Raw genomic sequence first — 27,795 nt, forward strand, 5'->3', positions numbered from 1 at the left:
GTTGCTTTGATCGTTTTACAATTTGTTATATACCAAAATCATCACAATTTAGTGTACAATACAAAGAAAAAAAATAGCTCATTAGCTTTAACCGTTTTGCTCACAGCACAATTATATATGAAATTTTTTTTTCGTGGTCATATATTCCAATATTTATATATGATAATATTTTTTTTCATTTCTGATGGTTGCATACTAAACTTCAGGCAAGGAGAAAAAAAGGAGCCAAAAATGAACTCTTAATCTTAAAAACTAAGCGTGCTGTGATTTTTTGAAAAAAACTTTCTTTCCGCTTCGGCGCTAACTCCCAAACCCCGCCAGCATACGGCAGACACTTTTATAAATAGAGGCTCGGCATTTAAGGGTTAAAATACAGAGTAAGTTTCTCTAGTTATTGCTGAATAAACCAAATCATGAGTTAATATTCCTAACTCTCTTGGGACTGCACACAAGCAGCTGAGGAAAGACACCCAATTTTATGAAACTGTCTAAGTACTGTACTGTAATATATAAACAGTGCTAAGTTTACTTTTGAACATGAAGTACTTCAACTGAAGCTTATTTTTACCAGTTTATTATGGCTTATAAAGGGTTTTATTCTGTAATCCACCTGCATTAGGTCAAAATTTTTCTCATCTACAGTTAGAAGGGCAATAAAACATATTTATACTGTATGGTGGCACTGTAAAACTTCACTGGCAAGCTTCAGAATCAAGCCCACTGACGTGTAAACTTCAAATTCATGATGCATAAAAATTATGTTCATTCTTTGAGTATAACAGATAATCTGTTTGTGAATGACAGAGACTTTACTGTTCAAAAAAAAAATTTAGCATATAAATTTAGCTAACAAAACCACCAAGTCAAATTTCTAGACTCTCATAGGCTCACTTCAAGGATTTATTCTTAAAGCATAGTATGGTCTACACTGGCATATGGAATACAGCAGATGAAAAGTAAAAGCAGAGAGAAATGCAGTTAGAGGTTTAGGGATGCTGCAAATTCGAATACTTACAATTAAGCCACTTACAGAGTCTTAGCTACTATACGGATGTGGTAAGCACAACTAAAACAAAACATACTTAATAAACAAACTGAATAATCAATTTCTGACCACAATTAAAGAGAAAATATACTCAATAAACAAACTGAATAATTAATTTCTGACCACAATTCAAGAGAATCAAACACAGAATTGTAAAATTCAGTGAAGGTTCCCAGAGGAGGTACAGTAAAATAGTCATAGCTTCAGTAGCCAGCAAAGATGCACTCCTAGTAGAGAATGTCTTCCCTGTACTGCAGCAAACCTCGGACTGGCACCTTAGGTCATGATTTTCAACTAAAGTGATGAAGTAAGGCTTAAGTGATAAGTAAGCAATGTGCAAATGAAAAATTCAAATCAATTCAAAGAATAAATATACAGCATATAAAACTAGTAAGCCAAGCTCAAGACAAATTACTAATTTGTGGCAAATCTTTACACTGTAATTTAAGAAGTGAACATGCCCTACCGTGCTATAAAAGCAGACTGTGTTCTTTTGTGATTATGGTAAAATTCTATGCTCTATAAAAATTTGTCCCATACAGAATGAAATTCTAATCTTGCAACTGAATACTGTCTGAGAGAGAGAGAGAGAGAGAGAGAGAGAGAGAGAGAGAGAGAGAGAGAGAGAGAGAGAGAGAGAGAGAGAGAGAGAGAGAGAGAGAGAGAAACATTTTTCACATTTATACCATAAGTGAAGCAGAAACAGTTTGAAAGAAGTTGTAAGTCACTGGCAACATAAAGTATTTACAGAATGGAAGTGGAATGTAAGTGAAATTATGGCAAGTGTGAAATAAAGCCACTAGTAGTAAAGTGGCCTTGCATCCCGAATAACAACTACCACTGAAAACCTTGTAGACCATCAATAAAATCCTTAAATGTCAATACAATAAATTGTCTTCACAAATTGCAGAGATTCAATATCCAGGCAGAACATGCATATTTTCCTGCAAGCTTTCATTTTCTAAACTGTTAATGCTTACATCGTATAATCATATTAATAAACTTCTTCAATACATATCGCTGCTTCAATAATAAACCTATTAGTACACTGACAACACATACTGAAAGAGGGGAAAAACCACCAAGTGCCAATAACACCACCATAACTTGCTTCTGCAACAAGTGCTTCCCCAATCTCAAGTACCGAATAAAAGCAAAGAAACAAACCCTGACATGCTGCCTGGCCTGATAATGCTTCCTACAGTGAAACCTTTTAATAAACTCTGGAAAACAAACAGTAAACAATGAAGAGTGAATATTATGATGACTTGAGACTAACAAGTTGGCTACCTGTCATAACTTGGAGTACAGTATGAGTAAATAGCATTACAATTAACAAGAAAAAAGAAATATTTAACAACAGGTTTCATTAATTACAATAGTCACAATATTAATAATGCACACTGCTACTACACTGATGTGCTAATTTCTAAGAGTACTACTAATAAAGCCATTCGTGGCAGGACTCAAAAATGTTTCCCTTTAAGATTTTTTGAAAGAGTTAAGATTCAGCTTGGACCTACTTTTCAACTGAGAGACTATTTTAAAAACTGAAAAGAGTGATAAATCCATTTAGTAAAAAGACCGTTGCACAGCCATGTAACCTTACAATTATAATATTTTGATTTTATTTTATTTTGATGGTCCAAAAAAAAGCAAAGCATCTAAAATGTATCATACAAAGTATCTGAAAAAATCCAAAGAATATCCATGAAAAGCTATTTCATATTATTACTATGGAAATAATGGCAATTCTATAAAACTGTTGCTGTCATACACATGCTTTGGCAGGAAAGATTTGAAAATTATTAAAAATCCTTAACCTGAATATTCCTCCTCTTCCTTCATTGTGGTATGAGTAGACCTTTATTGTACACCTAAATTTATGAAAGGACACTGTGTATTATATGCAATAGAATATTCAGCAAGGTATGAATAATTCTCCTTGAAATATAAGTGAGTTGTTCCCAGTATGCATTTTTTCATGTTCTAGATGCTCTGCTGTGACATAACCTACTAAAGAATATTCAACTACTGCTAACATTCACCTCACTACTCTAACAGCACACAATGTAACTTCAGTGTAGAAAATTTTATTTATATAAACATCTTTATTTCTATACTTCTTGAAGTGTATTAAAAATATAATATATACAAACTATTTCTGAAGAGGGACCACGTTATATCACTCCACATGCACTAAGCTGGCATCATCTGTCATTCAAAACATCTTTCTGATGCATTAGAACTTGGTCGAAGGCCTCACGGAGAAGTCTGAGGCTCTTGTGAACGCTGGCAGCTTCTTTCTTATAGTCTCCTAACATACTAGTGAGTTCATTTATCTGGAAGGAAACAGTATCAGTTCATATGAAATTCAATATATAGAGAGAAAATTTACTAATAGCTACTATATAAGTTCATTTCACTGCATAACAGCGATGCCACATAAAAGTATACTTTAAATTCTAATATAATATAATGTGCAGCAATCATGAAAGAAAATCCTCCCAACTCTTGCAGAAATCCTGCAATACTACTCTAGACCAAAATGAAAGAATAAAAAGTTACAAAAATAACCTATTTCACACATTTAAGATACCTGGTATCCGTCAAATATGATCCTTGAATACTACTCCCAATGATAGCTGTCTAAGAGATAATGGAATTTACTATTCTCAGACTCCCTCAAACCTTATTTGGATAACAGTGAAGAACACTAATAATTTCCATGAAAGTGACCTTTAACCTCATTTATAAGTCTAGTCATTCAATTCAAAACAATATCATCACAAGACAGCAGTTGGCCATTAGTTATCAGCTGAACAGTACCAATGGTCATTTGACCTTTGATGAAATAAACATAATCTCTGGTCTTGAACATACTCAATTGGCTCTGTCATCACCTAAATTGATATTCTCTTGCAACAGATGTCTGTGTTGTACCATTACAGCCCAATCATGTACATCCTCAGTGTCTAGTGCAAATTAGTCTCCATGAAGATGTCTTTCTGTCATCTCCTTAGTCTTTCCACCATGCCCTCTGTCCCTAGCCATGGTATGCTATCTTCCTACATATGTGCTACATGTTCTACCAATTGTAGTTTTCAGAATCTTATTAAATTTCCAATCTGTGGCTAGAAAAGTTAAGTTATATCTCTCAATTCAGAGTCAAGATACAGCCCTCAATAAAAAGCAACAGTTCTGCTACACTTCTTAATACAATCCTAATAATTTACAACACTGATGGTAAAATGTAGTCTTCACCTTCAGTTCAGACTGAAACCCAAAATGGAAAACCTTCCATCAGACTGCTGGATCAGCCAACCACCTGAGACTCATTTTTTTCAGAGGTAGAGGTCCTCAAACAAAACTGAGTGACCAAGATAACTTGGGTGTCAATTCATTTTAACAACATCCAAAGCACACTGTGATTTAATGGTATCATATGATGCATTAACAGATTAAATCTTCAACATCAATAACAACTACAGTAGTCTTCACAGTGCTGGTAGCCAAAAATTCTCCAACCATTCAACTCATACTGTCAAGCACTGCTCCTTGTCAACTTTTGCTATATTTCTTTCCACAACTGAAAACTATTCTCCAACTTCATAAGCTTCACACAGAGGGCTTAGGAAACCATAATTTCCATCACAAACTGTGGCATGCCCTGCATGATGTTGACTACAATTTTAGTCACTGGAAATACCTAAACATTTAATACGTGAATTGCACAAAATCTAGTAATGATAAGACAAAAAGATGAAGAAAATATCTCAATATGAACAGGGAGGAAAATCCTATAAGACCCTGTCCCTGGTGCTGATACTGTAGAGTTAAGGAGCAAATGCTCCAACTTCCTCATGATTCCTTCAAGCATGTTCCTCTTTACACTCTCTGGGTAATGCTTTACTAATCCTTCAACCAACATCAAATTTCTCTTACAAGTTCTAAACAAACAAAACCCCTTGTTTGCAAGAAAATTAAATACTGAATTGTGTCCTCCTAAGACAAATATTTAATTTACATCTTTCCACAAATTCCAAGGGTTACAGAACTATTTCTAACAGGATTTTGAGACTTAGCAACAAAATTAATTACAAAATACAAAAGGACTTTAAAAATAAAATACTATAATTATCATTAAAGCACAAACCTCCAAACCTGTCATACTAGTAAAAATTACATGTTTATAATAAAATAAAGTTTTATATATACAGGTTGACCATCACTAATCAGGCAATCAGTAGTCCGAACAATCAGTAATCCGGCACAAATTTCGGCTAGAATAATTTCTAATGTTTCCAAAACTAATTTTCAAATTTCCCGAATTCGCTGCGCTAACTCGCCGCCAAGGCTGCTTCAATTTGGTGGCGCAGTGTGCTGCATCAACAAACTGGTAGCCTAGCCTACATTATGCTGAACTCTATTCACATATTAACAGTATTATATAAACATCAACATAACAAATGTGCATCTTTTTCATGGAACTTTTAAAAAGTTATGCTTTACTACATTGTTTCCAATTGCGTATATTCTCATATTGCTTTTGTATTATAAATTGCGATCAATGTTTTGTTTTGGGAATCGATATCGATGTTTATTTCGCCACATTTAACTAAATTCAAAGCGCTTTTCTTGCTTCTAGTTAGCGTAAATGAATATGGTTACTTTTTTTGTTTGGGACACGGATATTTTTCGTTATACGAAGTGTTTTTAAGTCGAAATATAACTTAAATATGATATTTTTATGATAAAATAAAGTTTTGTACATACTTACCCGGCAGATATATACTTAGCTATAGTCTCCGACGTTCCCGACAGAAATTCAAATTTCGCGGCACACGCGACAAGTAGGTCAGGTGATCTACCATACCCGCCGCTGGGTGGCGGGAATAGAACCATTCCGTTTTCATATCAGATTTTCTCTTCCACCTGTCTCCTGAGGGGAGGCTGGGAGGGGTTATTATCGTATATATCTGCCGGTAAGTATGTACAAAACTTTATTTTATCATAAAAATATCATTTTTGTACATGCAACTTACCCGTCAGATATATACTTAGCTGATTGGCACCCTTGGAGGAGGGCAAGAGACAGCTAATAACTAAAAACGGGAAACAACATATGTTGTAGGAAAAACAAAAACCATGGTTCTTACCTGATTGGGCAGAAGACTTCATGGATACTGTCTATGAGTCTGCATGCCTCAAGAGCTTCAGCGAGGAAGTGACCTAAGACTGACAGCCCTTCTGGATCATATCAATGGGGAAAAAACCCACTTACATGACAGAGCCTGTTATGGATCGTGTCAATGGGGATTGACCCACTTACAAGACAGAGCCCTCTACCTGAATCATATCAATGGGGGCTATCCCTCTTACATGACAGAGCTAGGTAATAAAAACTACAAGGAGCTAACAACCAAACCCGACCACCTGACCAAGCCTAACCTTGTTAGTGATACGAGATGAAAGAGAGAGACCCTCAACACTCTCTTCCAGCCGACCATAAAAAACACAACAAATCATTAAAAGTAACAACCAAAAACTAGACTAAAAAGGATTAGCTTCAGCTCCTTGACCCAGCACCGAATCCGTGGATACGTAAGCTCCTAGAGAGAAGCACTTCTCATATGTAACACGAACATCTCTCAAATAATGAGAAGCAAACACTGAGTTACATCTCCAGTACGTAGAGTCCACAATAGACTGGAGGGACCAAGACTTGTGGAAAGCCAGAGAAGTAGCTATGGCTCTCACCTCATGAGCATTCACTCTTAGGAGCTGTAAATGTTCGTCTTTGCATGAAAGATGAGCCTCCTTGATAACATCCTTAATGAAGAAAGCCTGGGCGTTCTTGGAAATTGCTCTTGAAGGATCCTTGACAGAGCACCAAAGACTTTCAGTGTTACCTCCGAGATGTTTCTTTCTCTCCAGATAATATCTAAGGCTTCTTACTGGACAGTGTGTGTGTTCTAGCTCCTGTCCTGAAATATCGGAGAGTCCCTTGACCTCAAAACTCCTGGGCCAAGGTTTTGAAGGGTTCTCGTTCTTTGCTAAGAAGAGAGGCTGAAAGGAGCAGATCGCAGAGTCCTTCTTAAAACCTACAGAACCTTCCAAAGCCTGTAATTCGCTCAATCTTTTGGCAGAAGCAAGAGCGAAAAGAAACAACGATTTCCTGGTTAAATCCCTGAAAGAGGCAGATCGAGGAGGCTCAAACTTATCAGACATTAAGAATTTTAAGACCACGTCCAAATTCCAGCTAGGAGGTCTAGGGGACTTGTTTTTAGAAGTTTCAAAAGACCTTATAAGGTCGTGAAGGTCTTTATTATCAGAGATGTTAAGACCTCTGTGTCTAAAAACTGAGGACAGCATGCTCCTATACCCCTTGATGGTGGAAACCGCCAGGTTACACTGCTCCCTTAGATAAAGAAGGAAATCCGCTATCTCCATTACAGAGGTACTGGAAGAGGACACCTTCTTAGTTCGACACCATCTCCTAAAGACTTCCCACTTCGACTGGTAGAGGCGCAAGGTAGAAGATCTTCTGGCTCTGGCGATAGCCTTCGCAGCCTTGCGCGAAAATCCCTTCGCTCTAACCAGTCCTTCGACAGTCTGAAGGCAGTTAGGTTTAGAGCAGGAAGGTTCTTGTGATATCTGTCGAAGTGGGGCTGTTTGAGAAGATCGCTCCTGAGAGGGAGCGACCTGGGAAAGTCTATCATCCATTCCAGTACCTCTGTGAACCAGTCCCGGGATGGCCAAAAGGGAGCGATCAGGGTGAGCTTGGTGCCCTTTGAAGAAACGAACTTTCTTATCACCTCCCCTAGAATCTTGAACGGGGGAAAAGCATAGCCGTCTAGACCGTCCCAATCTAGGAGAAGGCCGTCTATTGCTACTGCTCTGGGGTCCGAGATTGGGGAGCAGTAGTTCTCCAACCTCTTGTTCCAATGGGTGGCGAAGAGGTCGATATGAGGTCTCCCCCACAGGAACCACAGCCTTTCGCAAACCTCTTGATGAAGAGACCATTCCGTGGGAAGAACCTGGTCTTTCCTGCTGAGCAGATCCGCTCTCACATTCCTTTCTCCCTGAACAAATCTGGTGAGGAGAACGATGTTTCTCTCCCCCGCCCATAACAGAAGGCTCCTTGCTGCGACGTACAGGGAGAAGGAATGAGTCCCTCCTTGCTTCCTGATATAAGCCAGGGCTGTGGTGTTGTCTGAATTGACAAGAACTACTGACCCCTTGACCAGAAGTTCGAATCGGGCAAGAGCTAGATGAATGGCTACTAGCTCCTTCATGTTGATGTGCCAGGATCTCTGATCCGTGTCCCAGGTGCCCGACACTTCTTCCGAGCCTAGTGTCGCTCCCCAACCCGACTCCGACGCGTCTGAGAACAACACTAGGCGAGGGTTCGGCGGTTGCAGAGGAATTCCTAGACCCAGCTTCTGGGGGTCTAACCACCAACGGAGATGTTCCTTTACTTGACATGAGATCTGAAAGGAGTCCGACAACTCTTGGGACTTCCGATCCCAAGATTCTTTCAGGAAGAACTGTAGAGGTCTGAGGTGAAGCCTTCCTAGAGAAACGAACTGTTCCAGCGAGGAAATGGTCCCCAGCAGACTCATCCATTCCTCGCGAACATCTGTCTTTCTCTAGAAAGTCTGTCACCTTTGAAGACAGCGTTCCCTTCTTTCCAGGGAGGGAAACGCTCAAAACCCCGAGAATCCATCCGAATCCCCAGGTAGACAATTTCCTGCTGAGGAATCATCTGAGACTTCTCGAGGTTCACAAGAAGTCCTAGAGACTGGACCAGGTTTAAAGTACGAGAAAGGTCCTCCAGACAACGGTTCTTCTCGAATTAGACCGACTTAGCCAGTCGTCGAGATACAAGGAAATCCTCACCCTCCAAATGCAACCAGTGAGCTACATTCCTGAGAATGGTCGTGAACACTTGGGGAGCTGTGGAAAGTCCGAAGCACAGAGCCCTGAACTGAAAAGTTCTGCCGCCTACCATGAACCTTAGGAACTTCCTGGAGGAGGGATGGATGGGAACGTGGAAGTAAGCATCCTGAAGGTCCAGGGACACCATCCAATCTCCTTGACGGCGACGACAGAACTGAGGACGCCGTCTCCATAGAGAACTTCTTCTTGATGACGAACGAGTTCAGGGAGCTCACGTCCAAGACCGGTCTCCACCCTCCCGAAGATTTTGGCACTAGAAAAAGCCGGTTGTAAAATCCCGGGGAGTGAAGATCTTGTACCGGTTCTATGGCAGCCTTTTCTAGCATTTGTTCGACGGCTAGCAGAAGGGCTTGCCTCCGCACAGGATCCTTGTATCTCGCCAATAACTCCCTCGGAGTTGTTGTCAAGGGAGGTTTCGAAATGAAGGGAATGAGGTACCCCTTCCTCAAGATAGAGAGGGACCATTCGTCCGCCCCCTTCTGTGCCCAGGCTTCGGCAAACTTGAGAAGTCTGGCACCTACTGGAGTTTGGAGGACTTCCTTCTCACTTGGACTTCCTGGAAGGGAGTCCTGAAGGTCTAGATCTTCTTTCAGGCCTACGCCTCCTGATAGACCTGGATCCTCGAAAGGGCTCCTGAAAGGGGGTCTTCTCCTTCTTAGCAAGTGGAGCAGTAGGTCTCATCCTCTTAGACGACTGCGCCAGCAGATCCTGAGAAGCTTTCTCAGACAAAGAACGAGAGACCTCCTTCACAGTCTCTTGCGGGAAAAGATGGCTAGACAGAGGAGCGTACAAGAGGGAAGACCTCTGGATAGGAGAGACCGATTTGGAGAGGAAAGCACTGAATACTGACCTCTTCTTAAGCAGGCCAGTGCCGAACAGGGAAGCGATCTCCATAGAGCCGTCCTTAACAGCCTTGTCCAAGCAAGACAACACACTGCTGAGGTCCTCCATACTGACTGAGTCCTCTTCAAGACTCCTCTTAGCTAAGGCCCCTAGAGACCAGTCCATGAAGTTAAAAACTTCCAGAACGCGGAAAAGGCCCTTGAGGAAATGATCCAATTCACAAAGTCCCCAAGAAGCCTTGGCCGAATTAAGGGAGAGTCTTCTGGAAGAATCAACAAGCGAAGAGAAGTCTGAGCCAGCCGATGAGGGGAGAGCTAACCCCATCGGTTCCTTAGTCTCGTACCACACTCCCGCTCTTCCCGAAAGCCTAGAGGGAGGCAAGGAGAAGACAGTCTTGCCGGCATCCTTCTTCGAAGAGAGCCACTCTCGAAGCCTTTAAGCGCTTTCTTCATGGAGATCGTGAGGACGCATTTTAACTAAAGAGGAAGATTTGAGGCCTTGGTGCTCGAGAGCATGGAACCAGGAGAAGGAGGAGAAGCAGGCTTGAGGGAATCTCCATACTCCTGAACCAGTAAAGCTGTCAACCTCTTGTAATCAGAAACGGTGATATCCTTAGGGGATTCGTCCTCCGATAACGCCTCCAGGCCAGCAGGAGGAGGAGAACGTCTGGAAGTAGAAGGGCACTTGCCAGAAGAAGAGCGCCTAGAAGGAGAGGAGCCTTTGTCCACTGGAGAACGACGATCCGGAGAGAAGCGCCTGCAAGATGACTGGCGCCTGACAGGAGAAGAGGCTCGAACGGAAGAGGAGCCCTTGCTGGGAGAGGGGCGCCTAACAGAAGAGAGGGAGGCTGGAGAGGAACTTCTACAAGGAGAAGAACGAGATTGACGAGCAGAGCGTTTGACTGTGGAGAAAGCATCTCCAACGGGAGAAGACCGACGACGACGAGGGCGCGAGCGCCTGGGTGGAGAGGCGCTATCCGCCGACGAAGAGCGCCGAGGAGAGAAGCGCCTACAAGGAGAGGAGCGCCTACCAGGAGAGGAGCGCCTAACAGGAGAGGAGCGCCTACAAGGAGAGGAGCGCCTACCAGGAGAGGAGCGCCTGGAAGGAGAGGAGCGCCTGCAAGGAGAGGAGCGCCTACCAGGAGAGGAGAGCCTGGAAGGAGAGGAGCGCCTGCTGCTGGAGGGGCGCTTAACAGGAGAAGAACGCTTCACAGAAGACGACTTGCTGGGAGAAGAGTGTCTCTTGGAGGACTTGATCGGAAGAGAGGCATCCTTCCGACGAGAGGAGCTCTTTGATAAAGAGCCAGCAAGAGCAGCGAGCTGAGCCTGGAGGCCTACCAGGATCTGCTTGGTGGACTCCTGACCACCAGAAGAAGAGGAGGGAGATCTTCGAGTTCTCTTCTTTGCAACAGGAGAACCTTCAGGGAAGCGCTCAGGGCTAGAGTCCAATGCGTCTCCTCTAGGAGCCTTCCAAGTCCTCTTCAAAGGGCGCGACTCCTCAGCCGAACTCCAACCACGCTTAGGAGAAGAAGCAGAAGACGAGAAACACTTCTTCAAGATCCCTTTTCTATGGTGATCTAAGGCAGCCTGGGACGCGTCAACAGGCGCTGCCGAAGGGACGCCTGACCGTTGGGAGCGCTCTTCATCCCCCTTGCGGCTGTCGACATTCCTCCTCCACTGGGTCTGGGAGTTTGGAAGAGGTCTAGGCCTAGGAGCGATGCGGAGCCGGTCAGACGCCCCCTCCACTACACTGGGGACACTACACACATCACTATCACTTCTCACTTTCTTTTCCTCCAAAGCACGCATCTGCAACTGCATCTTGCGGATCGTAGCCTTCATTGCAGCCATCTCCGACGACGAATCCACAGGTTCGACGAAGGGTGAAGGAGCTGAAACAACTGGAGTGACAGGCGAATCTGGAAGAGTGTTAGGATCTAAATCTACCTCCTTAGAAAGAGACCTACTTAAGCTTCTAGAAGAAGCCTTCCTAACCCTATCCTTCTCCAACTTGCGTACATAAGAGTTCAACGCCTTCCATTCCAGATCAGTGAGATTCTCACATTCAACACATGTGTTCTCAATAGAGCAATCATTCCCCCTACACCTCGAACACACAGTATGAGGATCTACCGAAGCTTTCGGTAGTCTCACCTACAATCAGACCTAACACACACACGAAACACAGGTGCAACACTCTGATCAGACATTCTTACAGAAAATACCAAAGCCGAAATCAAAATCAGTCCACAAAAGCGTATGCCAAGCCAAAGATCCAATCGTCACCAAAGGTCAGTCCAAAATAATCCTCAGCAAGCGAAAAATGAAAGTCTAAGCAGAAGGAACCAACAACAGATGTTGCGGAACCAGCGACAGAGAAAATCTGATATGAAAACGGGGAATGGTTCCTATTCCGCCACCCAGCGCGGGTATGGTAGATCACCTGACCTACCTGTCGCGTGTGCCGCGAAATTTGAATTTCTGTCGGGAACGCCGGAGACTATAGCTAAGTATATATCTGACGGGTAAGTTGCATGTACAAAACGTCTCGTTGTGAAATTAATTTAGCTATTTTTTTCCGTAAATATATGACGTTCGCGGGAATTGCGGCAGGCCGTTTTTGGGGGCATGTTTGTTTTGTGTAAAAAAAAATCAAGATTCTGTTCGCTATTTTCTCTTGATTTCATCATAATACGAGCTTTACATATTTATCTTTTATCGGCGTGAAAACAGTAATAATTTGTATTCTTTCATGCCAGGTAGTTCTGATTAAAATACATTCTCTTCAGTTTTATTTACGGTCGAGTTTCATCCATGTTGCCGATGCACGATAATTTATAGTCATTAGCAGCTTGAACATTGTTTTCTCAGCTTCAGCTACAACTTACAGCTTAAAGTTACTGTAGCAGTATATTTCCCTGCCGATCTTTTCTTCAAAGCGAAAAAAATATATCAGTCCTATTGTATAGTACTTAACGTCATTTGTAACATAACTACAGTAATTGTGTATTACCGTACGATGGTTGAAATACAAGCAAAACAGTTGTTATCCGATACGATTATTAGCAAAACAACAGTTTCCCGTTTGGTTGTTTATGGCTGTACGCATTTACGCAAGAGTATAACATTACTAACAATACTTTTATCATTCTCTTTTACTTTTTTAAGTAGCAGATGGAATAAAGAGATGGAGGAAAAGAAGTTTTTCTATTGTAATTTGGTCTCTCTCGCTGCCTGATTGTACCTGCTGTCTGCGCCTGCGTGAAATCTAAAAATATTTCCTAAGTATTTTCATACCAGTATTAATTGCTAACCCCATCGTAAACTTGAAATATCGTAAGTCGAATTATCGTAACTACAGCACTACCTTTATTTGATAATTGTCTTTTTTTTATTAACCAACTTGTACTGATATATGGGATATTTTAATTCTAAGATGAGGTGCTTAGCTACTGGGTTTCGTGTATTCTAGCCTAATAAATGGCTAATCCGGCACCCTCCAGGTCCCAATGATGCCGGATTAGTGATGGTCAACCTGTACTTACCAAATAATTTACATAGCTATAGTTTCTACTTTACATGGCAGCTCAAAATTCGAAATTCACGGTAGCGCTCTTTTGTTTTGGGTGCAGGTATGCTGCCCTGCCCACTACCGGGGAAGAATAGGTACAACGTAGCTAAGAGCTCAATTCATTTATGCTCTATGTCCATGAGAGGGGAGGAGGGCGGGCTCCGATCATGTAATTATTTGGTAAATATATATAAAACTTTATTTTATTATAAAAATGTCATTTTTATGTAAGTAACTTACCAAATAATTACATAGCTGAATCCCACACTGAGTGGAGGTGGGATGAATGGACATATGTTACCCAGAAAACTACTCGATATGGAGTATAATTTGGAACAGCAAATTAGCTAGCATCTTGAAATGCTTGTTGTAACCTTACCTGGTGAGAGAGCAACGGCAGACGGGTAATGCCTCTGGTCGTAGCTCCTCTCAACCTGTAGCGGTGTGGCGGTAGAGCCAAGGGTCACCTCTACTTGAGTGGGTGCTTTGCAACGTAGGAGGTAAATTGCAGGTTGCCAAGGCTTACAATCCAAACATGGCCACATAATCAATATTTGGATATGCCCTTGCCCTGGGCACAGTACAGTAGAACAACAAAAACCAGATAAAATTAACCTACACCACCACGAAACATTAACCAAAACCATAAAATACTGATTGGTGACGCTCACGACTCAGTGCTCACCAGACTTCCCATGAAGTGCAACTATCCTTATTCAAGGAGAGTGGATAGAAGAAAAAGAAGGCGTTCCTTCTATCCTTCATCCTCCAATACTATGCCAGTTGCGAAGAACAGACCTAAATTACTGCATTTTTCATACAGTTTCAATATCCTGTAAGTAAAACATGGCAAAACATTGACTTGTACCTCCAAAATGTTGCTTGCAAAATTGAAGAGAGAGACAGGTTACGTTTGAAAGCCAAAGACGTTGCCACGGCTCTTGTTTCATGAGCCTTTACTTTACACAAGGGCAGTAAATCACCTTGAACTCCCGAGTGTGCTTCCGAAATGACGGATCTTAAAAAAAATGATAATGTATTCTTGGACAATGGACGGTTGGAGTTTTTAGAGAACCAAAGATTAGGGGCCAAACCTCTAAGGTTTTTGGTTCTTTCAAGGTATATTCTCAAAGCTCTTACTGGGCAGAGAACTTTCTCTTGATTGGATGGGCCTAGTACTTCTGACAGGCTTTTGATTGAAAAGGAATGAGGCCAAGGGTTAGCTGGACCATCATTCTTGGCCAAAAAATCCAAAATTAGTGAGTAAACAGCATTGCGTTGTGAGAAACCTATCCTTGTATCGATGGCATGAAGCTTGCAGGCTCTCTTGGCTGTAGCCAGTGCCATCAAGAATAAGGTCTTCTTCGTCAGATTCCGAAGTGACGATGAATCCAAAGGTTCAAACGGTGGTCCTGACAGCCATTTGAGGACCATGTCCAAGTTCCAAGCTATTCCCGAGGGTTTTGCCTGCTTACTAGTATTCAGATGTTTAATTAATTCCATGACGTCTTGGTTTGAAGACAGGTGAATTCCTCTATGTTTAAAAAGTGAACTCAACATCGCTCTGTAACCCTTGATGGCAGATGTTGTGAGTCCTTTTGGTGTTCTCAGATGTAAAAGAAAATCTGCAATTTGGGCTAAGGATGTTTGAGAAGAGGCGATATTTTGCTCCCGGCACCACTTCCGAAAAACTGTCCACTTGGCTTGGTAGGCTGCAGGAGAAGATTGTCGCCTGCACTTAGCAATAGCTTCTACAGCCTTTCTTGAAAATCCTTTCGCTCTGACAAGCTCCCTGACAGTCTGAAGCCTGTCAGAGCGAGAGTGGATAAGCCTTGATGGAATCGGAGGAAGTGTGGCTGTTTGAGAAGATTTCTCTTCTGAGGAAGTAGCCTTGGGAAGTCCGTTAAAAGGCTCAGCAGATCGGGGAACCACTCTTTGTGTGGCCAAAAGGGAGCTACTAAGGTCATTGACACATTGTTGTGTGAGTTGAACTTCTTTAATACTTCCCTCACCATGCTGAAGGGAGGGAAGGTGTAAAGGTCGAGGTTCGACCAGTCTTGCAGCATTTATCTGTTGCCCATGCTTGTGGATCTGGAGCCGGCAAACAATAGAGAGGAAGACGGTGGTTCCTTGACGTCGCAAACAGGTCTATTGACAGCTTTCCCCGCAGCTTCCACAGGTCGGTGCACACCTGTGGATTGAGTGTCCATTATGTCGGTAGGACCTGTTTGCCACGACTCAATTCCTCCACAAGGACGTTCATCCTGCCCACAGAGGAAAATCTTTTGTTGCTTCGTAGAGTGTAAAAGAATGAGTCCCTCCATGATTCTTGATATAAGCCAGGCCAGTCATGCTGCCCTAATGGACCGCCACTGTTTTGTTGAAGGTTTGTGTTGCAGTGTTGCAGTGCTATATGAATCGCTTTTAATTTCTTTACGCTGATGTAGAGGTTTCTTTCTGCAGGCAACCATGCTCCTGAAACCTCCAAATCGTTGAAAAGGGCTCCCAACCCAGGTCCGAAGCGTCTGAGTATAATGCTAGGTCGGGGTTCGCTGGAGCCAGATGCCCTCCTGTCGCAAATCTGTTCTCTGTTAACCACCACCGAAGGTCCTCTTTTATCTGGGGAGTGAGGTTGAAAACTAACGAGTCCGGGAACAACTTCCTTTTCCAATTTGCCTTTAGGTAAAATTGCATTACTCATATATGTAGTCTGCCTAATGGGACAAACTTCTCTATGGAAGAAAGGGTTCCCAGAAGACTCATCCACTTGTTGGCTGAGCAGGAGGGGTGAGTACAAGTCCTGGACTTTTCAGCGACAATTTAGGATCCTTTGTTGGGATGGAAAAATCCGAAAACTCAGAGTCTATCATTATCCCCAAAATTAGAACAGACTAAGTCAGGACTAGCTTTGACTTCTTGAAGTTTATTAGAAGGCCTAATTCTTGAGAGAGACAAAGAGTTTCCTGTAGGTCCTCCGTGCACTCAGATCTCGAGGGGGAGCATAGGAGCCAGTCGTCCAGGTACAGAGAGATGTTTATCCCCTTAAGATGTGGCCATTTCGCTAAGGAAGCGAGTACCCAGGTAAAACTTGAAGGGCCGTCGAGAGTCCAAAGCAAAGAGCCCGAAACTGGAAGACTCTATCCTGGAACACGAATCTCAGGTACTTCCTGGAGTCCAGGTGAACTGGAACATGGAAGTAAGCATCTTGCATGTCGATCGTAACCATCCAGTCTCCCTGATGGATGGCCGATAATACCGACTGACACGTCTCCATTTTGAACTTCATTGTTTGAAGGAAGAGGTTCAGGGCACTGACATCCAGGACAGGTCTCCATCCTCCTGATGACTTGGGAACCACGCAGAGGCGGTTGTAAAACACCCTCGTGTTCATGTCTTTGACTAATTCCACAGCTTTCTTTTCTAGAAGGGCTGATACTTCCTGAGATAGGGCCGAAAACCTCTGTGAGTCTACCAAGTAGGCTGTTAAGCTGATGGGAGAGGTTACTAAGGGATGTTTCTTCCTAAAAGAAATAGCACAGCCTTCTTTCAATACTTTCAGCAACCACGGCTCCACATTTTCTTTTTTCATTCTGTCCAGAAATGGGAAAGTCCTGCTCCCACTAGAACACAGAGGACGGAAGACTCATTTTCGAGGTGCTGGCTTGTTAATGGGCTTCTTGGCTGGTCTGGAAGTTCCTAGTTGGATCTAGATCAGGACTGGAAATGAACTCTGGAACTTCGAAAGGGCTGTTGCTGCAAGGGCGACGACATTCTCGTAGAAGTGTTGGAAGTAGTGGCTCGTGCGGGGAACTTAGCCATTTTGGTGGATTGAGTGAGGAGGTCCTGAGTTGACTTCTCCTGTAGCTCTACTGACACCCACTCCAGGGTGTCCTGTGGAAACAGACTATTATTGTCCAAGGGGGCGAACAGAAGCAAAGACTGTTGTGATGGGGTGACTCCCATTGCTGTAAACGAGCACCACAAGTCTCGTTTCTTGAGGACTCCTGTCATGAAAATGGTTGCTAGTTCTAGTGCTCATCTCTTACGGCTCTGTCAGCGCACCCCAGCACTCCCAGCCAATCCGATGCAAAGTTTTCTTGAAGGGACGTACAGTCTTCAATTTTCTTAGCTAGAACCCCTACCATCCAATCCAAAAAACTGAAGACCTTGAAGACTTTAAAGATGTCTTTCAGTAAATAATCCAACTCTGAGGCTGTGAAGAGAATTCTGGCCGATGAGAAAGCAGAACAACGAGAAGCATCTATGATACTGGAGAAGTCCCCTTGAGAGGAGGCAGAAACTCCCAAGGACAGAGCTTCTCCAGTTGCATAACACACTTCTGCCTTATCAAACAAAAGGAAGGCCAACAGAACACTGCCTTTCCGACTTCTCTCTTCTCGGCTAACCAGGCATTTATTCGGGCCAAAGCTTTCTTCGACGATGACGATAACATCATATGTGGAAGTCTGGCTGTACCTGGTGGTTGTTGCACCAAGTAGGCCGAACCCGGTGATGATGGGACGGCTGGAGAGAAGAATGACAGGTAGCAGACTAGGAAAAACCTGAGTAGTGCCGAGTAACTAGAAGCGGGCTGTTCCTCTTCTACAGGTTCCTCAACAGACAAAGCAGGTGATCCTCGGGGTTCCACAGTCTCCTGCACTACGGAAGTTGGCTTTTGAAGAAGGTTCAACACTTTATCAAGCTGAAGTTGAAGCAGTGCCAACGAGGGATCTTGGATCACAGACGGAAATTCTCTTGAAAAATCAACAGTAGGGAGAACTTCGAGAGAGGTGCCCCCAGAGGCTGGATGCATGGGGCGTTGGGCGCCCGCTCGCTGTCAAAGCAGACACTGACTCCCGCAACTCCTTTGAAGCAGTTGCAGTACTCGCGGACATTTGGCGCCCCAAAGATGGGTGCTCGGCGAACTGACACTGAAACTCCGTGCGGTCATACACTGGTTCTTCTAACTCGGAATCTGGGTGCCCATGGACTGGGAAGGCGGAAGCTGTGCGCTCATGCCATGGGCACTCAGCCGAAGTACGCTCATATGATGTGTGCTCGGACACTTGGCGCCGCAAAGACGGACTGGCACACACTCTTTTGGGGTCAGAACGCACTTTTGCACCTGAATGGGAGCGAGAATCTCTCGCTGGCGACTCCCAAAAACTACAAGAAGAGAGAGGGCTACGTTCTCTTTCTACTGCTTACTTACAAGGCGGGGGCAAATCTGAATCCGAGGAAGCGCCTGGCCTTTTCAATGGCCTCGATACTTTCGTGAAACGTCCCCTGCACTTCCTTGATGCAGGAGAATCTGATTCACTTGAGGATAGGGCATGCACATCTGTACGAACACCTTTCCAACGGCATTCTTTCGCAGCCTGGGATCGAACAACAGGCTCGGATGAGGCGATGACTGCTTGTGGGCAAACGCCACCGACCTCCCTTGGACTGCCAGTTTGCTTCCTCCCATGTGTGCAAGGGGAGTTTAGCAGGGACCTTGGTCTAGGAGCATCTGTGGGACGAACAGCCGCCACCTCCACTGACACATCACTCGACATTACACTATTAAACTTGTCCATTAGGACCTTAACAGAATTCCCCATCTGGAAACAGTATTAACAAGTAAATTAAATTTTTGATCTACCCGTGCTTCTAAGCTGGCAATGGTATTGGGTTCAGCAAAATGAGAGCTAGGTAATGGAGTGACAGGAAAAGCTGGAGGACTAGAAATGGGAGAGAAAGCTGTTGTTTGTAAAGTCTTCCATTTCCCCCTATCTCAGTCCTTACATTCGTCACAATTCAAATCTGGAGAACAAATTTGTTCCCTACAAGTACTACAAATGGTATGTGAGTCATATTTTGCAGAAGTGAGTCTAGTTTTGCAAGCCTTTGCTGCAACACCTAATGCTGGATAAACTAGAGTCAGACATAATGGTCAAAACAAGTCATAATCGAAGATATAAATCCACATTCTGGCAAAGCTAAATAGCTGTGCTACCAAAAGCAATGAGTACTTCACCAAAGACGATCTCTGGCCATCCAGTGAAAAAGAATCAAGAGCTGCTAATAACTGGTGTTCAGTCATTAACCGGCAGAAACAATTTGAGCTCTTTAGGTACGTTGTACCTATTCTTCCCGATAGTGGGCGGGGCAGCATACCTACACCCAAAACAAGAGTGCTACCGCATATTTCGAATTTTGAGCTGCAGCATAAAGTAGAATCTATAGCTATGTTATTATTTGGTAAGTTACTTATATACAATGTTATTTTCATGATAAAATTATGTTTCATATATGCTTACCACATAATTACATTGCTATACTTTTCCACTCACGGTGCAGCTTAAATTTTAAAATTTGTGGTAGCGCTTCTATTGTTTTTGTGTAGGTGACTACCCCGCCCACTATCGGGGAACAATAGGGATAACAAAGCAGAAAAAGTCACTTCTTTTTTAGCCTGATGTCCAAGAAAGGGGAGGAGGGAGGGCTCCATTCTGTAATTACATGGTAAGTATACTGTACATGAAACTTGATTTTATCGTGAAAATAACATTTTCATATAAGTAACTTACCTCGTAACTACATTACTGCTTCCCACATTGACGGGAGGTGGGATCCATGGACATATTCTACTCCAAAAACTTCCATTCATGAAGATGAATATGAAATAGACAATTTGCTAGCATTGATACAATGCTTGTTGTTTCCTTACCTGGTAAGAGAGCTACTGCAGGTGATTACTGCCTCTGGTCGGTGTTCATCTTGACCCGTAGTGACATAGCGGAATAATCGTGCATCGTCTCTACTTTTAAGTGGGGGCTTTGGAGTAAGGGACAATTCTGATTGCTCACAAAGCGAGAGAACAGTTGCCCTTGCCCTTGGCGCAGCACCAAAAAAATAATAACCAGACAACGCTGTCACCTACACTGCAATAAAGTTAAAAACCATAACCCATCCACTAAATACTGGTGGGCACTCCAGATACAAAGTATCCCCCGGCTCCCCAATGACTCGACACCCTACTTCAAGGCGAAGAGATCAAGGATAAAAAGGAATGTTTCCTATGCTACTTCTCCCAATAACATGCCAGCCACTGATAATGGACCCAAGATACTGTAATTTTCAAAAACTGTCTCTATTTCCTTCAAACAGTGCATTGAGAAAATGGATTTACACTTCCAGTAAGTAGACAAGGATTGATGAGAGTGACATATTATGCCTGAAAGCATACGAGGTGGCAACCGCTCTAATCTCAAGTGCTCTCACCTTAAGGTAGGCAGGACGTCCTCCTGGATTTGTGAGTGAGACTCTGTAATACGATCCCTATGAAAAAACGGCAATGCGTTTTTCGATAGGGGTAGAGAAGGATTTTTGACATAGCACCAAAGATTACTGGAAGGACCTCCGATTCTCTTAGCTCTGTCTATGTAATACCAACGGGTCCTAACAGGGTAAAGGACCTTTTCCTCCTCTCCTGGACTGAGGATGTCCATAAGATTCTTGATGGTGAACAAGCGCGGCCAGGGGTTGGATGGTGTCTCGTTCTTGGCCAAGAAACCTAGCGTAAAAGTATAGGCTGCGTCTCCCTGGGAAAAACCAATTTGCTTGTCTATGGCCTGTATTTCACTCACTCGCTCGGCCGTAGCCAAGGCTAAAAGGAAGAGAGTTTTCTTAGTCAAGTTCTTAAGGGACATGGAGCAGAGAGGCTCAAAACGGGAGCCCGTTAACCACTTTAGAACTACGTCCAAATTCCAAGACACGAAGTCAACTCTTGACTGCTTGGAAGTCTCGAAGGACTTAATGAGATTGCCAAGATCTTGGTTAGAGGTAAGATCAAGACCCATGTTTAAAAACTGACTGCAGCATTGCTCTGTACCCCTTCATGGTGGAGGAAGACAGTCCCTTGGTGGTCCTTAGGTATAGGAGGAAGTCCGCTATCTGAGCTATAGAGGTTTTAGTAGATGAGATATTATGACTGCTACACCATCGTTGGATGACTGCCCACTTAGACTTGTAGACTTGGCAAGAAGACCGACGTCTGCATCTTGCAATAGCTTCCACAGCTTGTCTTGAAAAACTCTTTGCTCTGACGATTCTCTGGACAGTCTGAAGCCTGTCAGAGCTAGAGCAGATAGTCCTTGATGGAATCTCAAAAGGTGGGGCTCTTGAGTAGACGTGGATCTTGCAGGAGCAGTCTTGGAAAGTCCACTAAAAGTCTCAAGAAGTCTGGGAACCACTCCTTGGGAGGCCAAAATGGAGCTATCAGGGTCATCGTTACATCGTGATGGTACTGAAACTTGTTGAGGACTTCCCTCATCATGTTGAACAAAGGAAGGCACAAAGGTCCAGATTTGACCAGTTTAAAAACATCTGTCACCCATGCCTGAGGGTAAGGGACCAGTGAACAAAGAAGAGAAAGGTAATGATTTTGTGACGTGGCGAAGGGGTCCACAGTCGGTCTGCCCCACAGCTTCGCTTCGCAAAGGGAGAAGGAATGGTCCCGCCTTGTTTCCTTACATAGGAAAGAGCCGTGGTGTTGTCTGAGTGCACCACCACAGTTTTGTCTATGACTATTTCCACAAAGGACATTTGACCTAGATGAATTGCAGTCAGTTCCTTTACACTGATATGCATCTTCCAAGTTCCCCAGAAGGGCTCCTTTGCCTAGATCTGAGGCACCTGCAAAGAAGTCTACGTTGGGGCTCACAGGGCGTAGCAACTTTCCCTCTAGAAGTCTTTTTTCGAATGTCCACCATCACAGGTCCAATTTTATTTCCGTTGTCATGGGGAACATCACAGAGTCTGGTTGTGCTTCCTGGTCCCAACTTGCTCTACGGAAGAACTGAAGGGCTCTCACATGCAGTCTGCCTCGTTTCACAAACTGTTCGATGGAGGTGAGAGTTCCTAACAGACTCATCTATTGATTTGCCAAACAAGATGGGAGTGAGAAAAAGCTGTGTACTGTCTGTAGGCAGGACTCAATTCTCTTGGGTGACATAAAAGCCCAAAAACTCAGGGAGTTTATCCTCTTCCCTAAACAGAGAATCTCGAGTGGGAGATATCTGCGACTTCTCTAAGTTTATCAACATCCGTAGCTCTTGGAAAAGGAGAAGGGTTCTCTGAAGGTCCCTCGTGCACTGTTCCTATAAAGGTGATTGGAGAAGCCAGTCGTCCAGGTACAGGCATATGTTGATGCCTACAAGGTGCAGCCATTTTGCGAGAGGGGCTAGTAATCGCATAAATACCTGAGGAATTGTCGAGAGGCCAAAACACAAGGCTCGAAATTGGAAGACTCTGTCCTTGAAGACAAATCTGAGATATTTCTTGGAGTCCAGATGAACAGGGACATGGAAATAGGCATCTTGCATATCTGGGTGATCATCCAATCACCCTGTTGAATGGATGATAGTACCAACTGACCCATCTCCATTTTGAACTTCATCTTCTGGACAAAGAAGTTCAGAGCACTGACATCGAGGACAGGTCTCCAACACCCCAGTGACTTGGGGACTATGAAAAGGCAGTTGTAAAAACCTTCGTTGAACAGTCTTCTACCTCCTCTATGGTTCTCTTCCTTAGGAGAGATGACACTTCCTCCAAAAGAGCTGCATACCTCTTGGAGCCTTTTGAGTAGGCTGTCAATGCGATCGGTGTGGACACTAGTGGAGGGTACTCCTTGAATGGTATTGAGTAGCCATCCTTCAGGATCTTGACTGTCCAAGGCTCTGCCCCTCTGACATTCCACCTCTCCTAGAAAAGGAGGAGTCTGGCTCCCACTGGCGTACGAATGACTGATGGATCATTTCTTGGATGATGATCCGGACGAAGTCCTCTTGATAGACCTTGCTGTGAACCGTAACTTGGAGTGATTTTAGGAGGAAAACTCTGTCTGCCTCCACGAAAGGGCTGCTGTTGCAATGGAGAGACAGATTTAGCAGAGAAAGATGAAGGCTCTTTGGGGTGCTTCGATGACTGAGCCAACAGGCCCTGAGGTGACTTTTTCTGTAAGTCAATCGCTATTTCCTTAACAGTGGACTGGGGAAACATACACTACTGATCTAATGGTGAATAAGTAAGGCCAACTACTGAAATGAAGTCACTCCCTTAGTGGTGAAAGAGCACCACAACTCCCTCTTCTTAAGCACTGATAAGGGAGAAAAGGGACGCAAGTTCCAAGGAGTCATCACTCATGGCTTTATCTGCGCTTGACGGAGGGCCCCAACTGTCCAATCATGGAAACTGAAGACTTCAAATACCTTGAAGATACTCTTCACCAGGTGGTCTAACTCCAAGGAAGCAAACATTACTTTAGCAGTTAGCTGATGAGAAGGCAGAGCAGCAGGCTGAGTCAATCGGACCCAAAAAGTCACTCTGGGATGAGGCAGCACCACCCAAGGATGGGGCTACTCCTGCCGCATAAGACTTGTATCTCCTGACTGTCAATCTCGCCAGAGGGAAGACAAAAGTGGCCTTACCTTGCTCTCTTTTAACTGAGGGCCAATCTTCTACAGGTAGGGTTCGAGTTACGATAATTCGTTTTATGATAATGTGCTTTTACGATGGGGTTAGTAATTAACATCGATACAACATTTTGAAATTAGGTACTTTTAAATCTCGTGCGCGACTGGCGCAGGCAACAGTGTACAATCAGGCAGCGTATGGTGTACAATATGTTGACCCGAGAGGCTGGAATAAGTACATCAATTCAATGAGCCGACATCACTTGCTCTCGCTGTGCAGGAAGTTAAAATAGGTCAGCATTCATTTGCGATTTTTGCGCGTTTGTAAGTAAACTCTAAAACTCAAATTTCTATCAGTACAGGTAGTGCTCGAGTTACGATAATTCCATTCTGAATATTTAGAAAATATTTTTAAATTTTATACGGGTGCAGGCAGCGAGAGAGGCCAACTTACAATAGACCAACTTCTTTTCCTCCACTTCTTTATTCCATCTTCCACTTAAAAAAGTAAAAGAGAATGATAAAAGTACTGTTAGTAACGTTATACTCGTGTAAATGCGTACAGCCATAAACCACCAAACGAGAAACTGCTGTTTTGCTAATAACCGAATCAGATAACAACTGTTTTGCTTGTATTTCAACCATCATATGGTTAAACAATTACCGTAGTTATGTTACAAATGACATTAAGTACAATAGGACTGATATGTTTTTATCTTATACCCTCATTCGCTTTGGAGAAAAGACTGGCAAGGAAATATACTGTCAAATTTAAGCTGCAAGTTGTAGCTAAAGCTGAGAAAACAATGTTCAAGCTACTAATGCCTATAAATTATCATGCATTAGCAACGTGGATGAAACTTGACAATAAATAAAATAAGAGAGAAAGTATTTTAATCAAAACTACTGGGCATGAAAGAACACATATTACTGCTGTTTTCACACTAATAAAAGATAAATACACAAAGCTCGTATTATGATGAAATCAAGAGAAAATAGCGAACGGAATCTTGATTTTTTTTTACACAAAACAAATATGCCTCCAAACGGCCAGCCACCAATGTCATCTATTAACGAAAAAAATAGTACCTTAATTTCACAACGAGACGTATTTAAGTTATATTTCGGCTTAAAAACACTTTCGTGTAACGAAAAATATCCTTGTCCCATATAAATAGTGTCTAGAGATTCATTTACACTAACTAGAAGCAAGAAAAGCGCTCTGAACTGAGTTAAATGTGGCGAAATAAACTTACCGCGCAGCCAACCTCCAAACCAATACATTGATCGCTATGATCGCAATTTATAATATACAAAAGCAATATAAGAATATAAACAGTATTATTGGATACAGTGTAGTAAAGCATAACTTTTTAAAAGATCCATGGAAAAGATGCACATTCATTATGTTGATGTTTGTATAATATGATGTTAATATGTGAATATAGAATACAGTATAATGTAGGCTAGGCTACCAATAGACTAAGCCTTGTTTGTTATTCAATTTCTCTTTATACTGAATTATCATAAGTCAATCTGCAATGAACCTGCAGAATTTGCTGATATTAATAATTACTACACCATATATGTATAGAGTATACTGTGTAGTGTTGGCTAGGCTAACACATATTCATAGATGGTACTGATTACCCTAGTGTAGGTTAGGCGATATTTGAGATAAGATTTTTCAACAAATGATGGGTTTCTTGGAACCTAACCCCATTGTAAGTAGGGCAATACCGGTACTTCTTTAAGCGCTTTCCTCGAAGAGGAAGAAAGAACCATCTTGGAAAGATGAATGCTGGCATCCACATAGCTCCTCATAACGAAAGTAGAGGTGGGTGTAACTAGAGTGGCTGGCTGAAAATGCAACAGAAAAATTACTAAGAAGTATCTCAATAGAGAAGCGTATGCTGGCGGAGCTGGTTCTTGTGCTAAATCCTCCTCAACAGAAGAGACCGGGGACATGGATAAACCCTTGGTAGGCTTAGTCCCAGCTGAAGCCTTATGAAGTAAAACCAGAACGTCCATTAACTGCTGCTTGATGTGCGCCAAAGACGGATCTTCCAATACGGGTGCAAGAGAAGTAGAAGAATGTAAAGACGTAGATGGGCACCTGACAGCTGGTGCCAATCTCTTAGCAACTGGTGCCAGGAGTGCGGAAGCTGGCAGCAGGCGCTTGGGATCTGGCGCTAGGCACTCAGAGACTAGGACTAGCGAATGCCGCTCGGGAGAGTACACTGGGCGCTCGTGTGAGAGCCTAGACAAAAAAGAGGAGCGTTTCTTGACTGAGGGCAACTTGGGCGCCAAATACTGGTGCTCTGAATAAGAACGCTCGGGCAAAAGGTATTCTGGGCTGCACCGGGTACTGCAAGACGGTTGAGGACTGAGAGGAGGATCTCTAGCATGTTTGCATGGAATAAGTGAATTCCCACTGTTGTAACGTCTCTTCAGGGGAAAGGACTCACCAAGAAACCGCCAATGACACCTCTTGTTGGTGCTGGAAAAACTCCGAGTCTGAAGACAACAGATAAACAATGAGAGATCCCTTTCCACCGTCAGTCTGACTCTACTTGTGCAACAGGTTTGACTGAGGGGGGGCGACTGCCTGTGGGCAAACCCCACCGACCTCCTTTGGACCTCCGGTGTGTCTTCTCCCAGGTTCAGGGGAATGTGACAGGGACCTTTGTCTGGGAGGGTCAGCAGGACATAGAGTCACCTCCTCCACTAGCACTGGCACAACACACTGCACTTTGTTCATAAGGGCTTTTAGGGACGCTCCTAATTCAGTCACTTTGTTGACAAGGTCAAACTTACGGTCAAATTTACACTCGAGACTGGCAAAGGTATCAGGGTCGGAAGCATGTAATTATTTGGTAAGTTACTTATATGAAAACCAGTAATAAATAAATGTAATTACTTGGTAAGTTACTTATATGAAAACCAGTAATTAATAAATTTTGACTACTACTGTAAAATATGTTCTAAGAATTACAGTTATAGCCAATGCCATTCAAGTGTTTGGCACTGAAAATTAAACAAAAAAGAGTAAAGCAATAAAAGTGACTCAAAGCTGTTACTCTCATCCAGAAATACCTCAATATGACTGAGCACTCTTACCAGGCTGCAAAAAGGTTCACAGAACATGAGAAAGGGACGATGATGAGGGAAACTCAAGGGCAGGGTGAGGGAAAACTGGGGAATGTATGCACAGAATAGATTGAGGAAAGAATGGAATGTGGAGAGAGAGAGAGAGAGAGAGAGAGAGAGAGAGAGAGAGAGAGAGAGAGAGAGAGAGAGAGAGAGAGAGAATTTAGACCAAAGGACAAGTGCTGGGACCTGTGAGTGCTGAAACGGAAATTGACAGGTTGCAGCTAGGGGCTGAAGGGACACTGCAAAAACCCTTAAGTAATGCCTACAGTGCACAACATGAGGTGCACTTGTTACTACAAAAATTAAAGGAGCTGTTGATGGCTGAGGACTGGTGAAGTTAAGTTTCAGTTAGTAAAAAAAATGATATTTTAATGATAAAATAAGGTTTGTTCATACTTACCTGGCAGATATATATATAGCTGTATTCTCCGAAGTCCGACAGAATTCACAAAACTTACGACACACGCAGTGGGGAGTCCAGGTGGTTAGTACCCATTCCCGCCGCTGGGAGGCGGATATTAGAACCATTCCCATTTTCTATTCAGATTTTCATAGTGCCGTTGTCTCCTGAGGGGAGGAGGGTGGGCACTACGAATATATCTGCCAGGTAAGTATGAACAAACCTTATTTTATCATTAAAATATCATTTTGTTCATGAAACTTACCTGTCAGATATATATATAGCTGAATCGCACCATTGGAGGTGGGCAGAGACAGCATAGGATTGAGAAACAAAACAATGTAGATGATTACACATCTTGG

At 43.2% G+C, this 27,795-nt stretch overlaps 1 long non-coding RNA gene across 1 annotated transcript in view; it reads right to left on the reverse strand.

Annotated features, from left to right (window-relative positions):
* Nucleotides 1-27,795, reverse strand: part of LOC136844485 (uncharacterized) — a 39,186-nt gene continuing 11,391 nt past the window's right edge. Inside the window, exon 3 of the long non-coding RNA XR_010854898.1 lies at nt 1-3,387. This is a non-coding gene — a long non-coding RNA (uncharacterized lncRNA). The remainder of the gene's footprint in view (nt 3,388-27,795) is intronic.

This window comes from Macrobrachium rosenbergii, chromosome 12 (assembly GCF_040412425.1).
Source record: "Macrobrachium rosenbergii isolate ZJJX-2024 chromosome 12, ASM4041242v1, whole genome shotgun sequence".
In the NCBI taxonomy this organism is placed as follows: domain Eukaryota; kingdom Metazoa; phylum Arthropoda; class Malacostraca; order Decapoda; family Palaemonidae; genus Macrobrachium; species Macrobrachium rosenbergii.